Source organism: Lipotes vexillifer, unplaced genomic scaffold (assembly GCF_000442215.2).
Source record: "Lipotes vexillifer unplaced genomic scaffold, Lipotes_vexillifer_v1.1 scaffold678, whole genome shotgun sequence".
Classification (NCBI taxonomy): Eukaryota; Metazoa; Chordata; class Mammalia; order Artiodactyla; family Lipotidae; genus Lipotes; species Lipotes vexillifer.
In genome coordinates this window covers 209,786-214,843 of record NW_006790338.1, presented here as the reverse complement: position 1 = coordinate 214,843, position 5,058 = coordinate 209,786, and positions in this window count along the sequence as shown.

The window sequence follows — 5,058 nt, the reverse complement described above, 5'->3', positions numbered from 1 at the left end:
GAGCACTTGAGAAGAAAGTGTATTCTGTTGTTTTTGGATGGAATGTCCTATAAATATCAATTAAGTCCATGTTGTTAAATGTATCATTTAAAGCTTGTGTTTCATTATTTATTTTCATTTTGGATGATCTGTGCATTGATGAAAGTGGGATGTTAAAGTCCCCTACTATGATTATGTTACTGTCGATTTCCCCTTTTATGGCTGTTAGCATTTGCCTTGTTTATTGAGGTGCTCCTATGTTGGGTGCATAAATATTTACAACTGTTATATCTTCTTCTTGGATCAATCCCTTGATCATTATGTAGTGTCATTCTTTGTTTCTTGTAATAGTCTTTGTTTTAAAGTCTATTTTGTCTGATATTAGAATTGCTATTCCAGCTTTCTTTTGATTTCCATTTGCATGGAATAACTTTTTCCATCCCCTCACTTTCAGTCTGTATGTGTCCTTAGGTCTGAAGTGGGTCTCTTGTAGACAGCATATATACAGGTCTTGTTTTTGTATCCATTCAGCCAGTCTATGTCTTTTGGTTGGAGCATTTAAACCATTTACATTTAAGGTAATTATCGATATGTATGTTCTTATTACCATTTTCTTAATTGTTTTGGGTTTGTTATTGTAGGTGTTTTCCTTCTCTTGTGTTTCCTGACTAGAGAAGTTCCTTTAGCATTTGTTGTAAAGCTGGTTTGGTGGTGCTGAATTCTCTTAGCCTTTGCTTGTCTGTAAAGGTTTTAATTTCTCTGTCAAATCTGAATGAGATCCTTGCTGGGTAGAGTCATCTTAGTTGTAGGTTTTTCTCCTTCATCACTTTAAATATTTCTTGCCACTCCCTTCTGGATTGAAGAATTTTTGCTGAAAGATTAGCTGTTAACCTTATGGGGTTCCCTTGTGTGTTATTTGTTATTTTTCCCCTGTTGCTTTTAATATTTGTTCTTTGTATTTAATTTTTGATAGTTTGATTAATATGTGTCTTGGCGTGTTTTCCTTGCATTTATCCTGTATTGGACTCTCTGTGCCTCCTGGACTTGATTAACTATTTCCTTTCCCATATTAGGGAAATTTTCAACTATAATCTCTTCTAATATTTTCTCAGTCCCTTTCTTTTTCTCTTCTTCTGGGACCCCTATTATTCAAATGTTGGTGTGTTTAATGTTTTCCTAGAGGTCTCTGAGACTGTCCTCAATTCTTTTCACTCTTTTTTCTTTTTTCTGCTCTACAGTAGTTATTTCCACTATTTTATCTTCCAGGTCACTTATCCGTTCTGCCTCAGTTATTCTGCTATTGATCGCTTCTAGAGTATTTTAAATTTCATTTATTGTGTTGTTCATCCCTGTTTGTTTGCTCTTTAGTTCTTCTACTTCCTTGTTAAACGTTTCTTGTATTTTCTCTATTCTATTTCCAAGATTTTGGATCATCTTTACTATCATTATTCTGAATTCTTTTTCAAGTAGACTGCCTATTTCCTCTTCATTTGTTTGGTCTGGTGGGTTTTTGCCTTGCTCCTTCATCTGATGTGTGTTTTTCTGTCTTCTCATTTTGCTTAACTTACTGTGACAAACTTACTCTTGGAACAGAACTTGTTCATATGTAGGGGACTTACTGGTCCGTGGTCCCCAGGACTGTCGTGGCTTCGGTTGCTGGGTCACCTCCAGAGCTGGCAGCCTCAGTAAGGCCCCCCTCGCATTGGGCTCCGGGGTAGTTCAGTGACGGCGGAGGGAAGAGACCCCGAGCCAGGAATTCCAGCTCTGCAGAAACACGGGCTCCATTCTGGGTGCAGGGGGTGGGACTGCTCTGCTATACTCTTTTTAGAGTACTAGTTTATGTAGTCCAATAGTCCCTAAGTCTTCCAGTATTCTGATGTCTCTCTGTCTTTCAATGTCTAAATGACATAACTCACACTTCATGTTATATAAAAATGGAAAGCACAAACCCCTTGTCTATTTATCTTTCAAGATTCTAAAGATGGCACTTATCTTTTCCTGGTGGTTTTCCATCACTTCTTGTCTTGAATTTTCTCTTCCTAACTCAGTTATTGATTCCTATCTGTCATGATAGATACCTTTCTAGGTTGCTGTCCCACTTTGCCTTGTTCTTCAAGTGGCCTCTTTAGCTTCATGACTTATAGTACCACTGACACAGGGCTATTGTGTAAGCATCCTTTGCTGAAAGTTTGTACACAATGCAAGGTCTTAAGCTAAAAAAATAAAAATATTTAAAAAATAAAAACGGGAAAACAATATCAAATATCCTGAATTTTGCTATTCAGTTCCTTCCCAGAAAATCAGTTTTCTTTTTTAAGAACTGGCTGCTACGCCATTACTGGGACTCCTTTACTCAGTTTCAGTCTTTTTTCTCACTCTCAACTTTTCTCACACATTTTCTTCTCCAAATCCCCAAGCAACCAAGACTTCCTTCTTGAGCCCCCATGAAGCAAATTACAAATCTGTTTTTTTTTTTATCCAAATAAGCAATTTAACTCCCGTTTTTCAATTCATTGTTTAGGTCCACAGTTGTCCCAGGATTTCACTCTCAAACAGAATGCCCTTAAGTAGGCCTTTCCAAACTAGAAGCATTATTTGTTGAAATGAGGAAATCAGTTTGAAGGTAGGTTCCATTTTTAATGGTGCTATTTTCTTTTGAACCTCCTATCATAGTTACATCATTGTAAATAAAAATCGGTTTGTATATACTGTTTACTAAGTTTTTACAAGAACACTGTAGACAAGATACTTATAACATTTCTACTGGAAAATGTACACAGGCTGTCCACATTTATCCCCAGTCTCTTCTAGTGGCTATGGTGTAAAGACTAAAATCCAGTAACTATGTTTTCTTGACTCCTTTGTCAGAAGGGTTGTGCCAGTTGAAAGTAGAAGATATGGAAAGCAGAAGGGAGGTAGCAGTCATGGATTTTATGTAGCAACAAAACTCCCCATTTCCCTGGTTGGGGCACTGTGGAGAATTGGTTTCCTGAAGTTTTCTGTTATCTGGATATTTGTACCAGTTTCCTAGTGTTTGGATTGCATCTTCTCTGAGCATTTCTTAAAGGTTTAGTGATTTCCCAGTTCTTCCAAAATATTTGTAAGCGTTTAATTTCTACATTCAGACCTGTACCAGTTAACTATTTCTTCACAAATACTGCTTAATGTGGCCACCCCCAAGTCCAGGGGCTTAAAACAACAATCCCCTGTTCTCATGAATCTGCCATTTTTTTATGGTTGGCTGACCTAATCTGTGTGTGACTAAGCAGTGTGGTTCTGCTTCAAGCTGTCTGTCCAGCTGGGCTTGGTTTGGGCAACTTCATTGCACATATGTTAAATCTTGGGTCTATGTGGAAGAGGCAGCAACTATCTAGCTGGAGGGGAAGTCTTCCTATGGCAGTAGCAGAAGTACAAGGGGGCAAACAGAAACGTGAAAGGGCACTTAAATCCTTGGCTCAGAACTGGTACCTTGTTACTTTTGTCTATAAACCACTGGCTAATGCAACTTACATGGCCAAGCTCAAAGCCAAAAACTGGTGGAGCATACTTGTGGAGAAATTATCCCAATGGTGTTAATCACAGGTGTTAAATTATTGAAAAGACTTACGAGACTCTGCAGAATATATTCATGCAAGGCTTTAATAATGGTGAAGGGTATGGTGAAGCATAAGGAGAAAGAATGCAGAGTAGAGAGGATCAAGTTACCCAGGATAAGCTTGGTCTTTGGATGATAAACCACCAAGAGATGTGTGAGATACCTTGATTTCAAAGAAGCCAGTCTCATCTGAGCAGGAAAGGTCTTTTACACGTCATTGGTCATATAGCTGAAACAAAGCTGTGTGATCAAACTCAATAAGAGAAACTCAGGTAACATAACCAGGTATAAACCACCGATATGCATATTTTCTATAAAAAATAATGACAAGTTCATACAGGCTTCCCTTTGGTATGTTTTGAATTTTAGCTCAGGACAGCACTAATCACTTGTTTGTGTATTCTATTCAGGTTTGCTTAAGGGTCTGTACCATGACTCCTGGAGTCCCTGGAGAAAAGCACAAACTTGCAGTGCATACACTCTGCTAATGATGAGGTCATGACAAAGGTGTGGAGAATTGGAGCCAGTCATTCTGTCTTCTGCAAGCCTAGTCATACTTGAAAACATAGAGGTGTTCTGTTTCTTTGCAGTGAACTCTGATGGACACAGACCCAATGTTGAAATGAAGACCTTGAAGATAAAGTTAACCTAGTTAGTTGCACGGATAAAATTTGGAACAAGGTTTTCTGATTGTAACAATAGTGCCTTATTACTCTACCAAGTATTTGAATCAATATGTAACTAAGATTTGGTATGATCAAGAGTCAGTGTAAGGGCTTCCCTGGTGGCGCAGTGGTTGAGAGTCCGCCTGCCGGTGCAGGGGACACGGGTTCATGCCCCGGTCCAGGAAGATCCCACATGCCATGGAGCGGCTAGGCCCGTGAGACATGGCTGCTGGGCCTGCGCGTCCGGAGCCTGTGCTCCGCAGCGGGAGAGGCCACAACAGTGAGAGGCCCGTGTACTTCTGTGAGTTGATATCGATATGAATAACTAAATAAATAAGAAGGGAAAGTTCTACCTCACAGTAGAATTCCAAGGAATAAATGCAGGAGGAATGATAGAATTAGGAAATCACTATTTGGAAATCACTATGGTAAGAATTAATTTAGGCAAGAATCGTCAAAAAAAAAAAAAAAAAAGAGTCAGTGCAAATTGATAAGTAAAACTATGAAATGGGTGCTTGGCATTGGCATCAGCATCTCTCTGACTTTCCTCCTGGTAGCTTTATAACCAACATATCCATCTTTGTCTCTCTCTTTCTCACACACACACACACACACACACAGAGTCTTGGAGCCCTTTTTGTATATTGTGGATACTAGCATATCTAGTCAGCTGTGCTTTTCAAACTTTAATGTATAAATGAATTACCTGGTTATCAGGTTAACATGCAGATTTTGATTCAGGGAGTCTGGGGTGGGCCTGAGTTTCTGCATTTCTAATATACTTCCAAGTATTGTGATGCTTCTATGCTATGGACTACT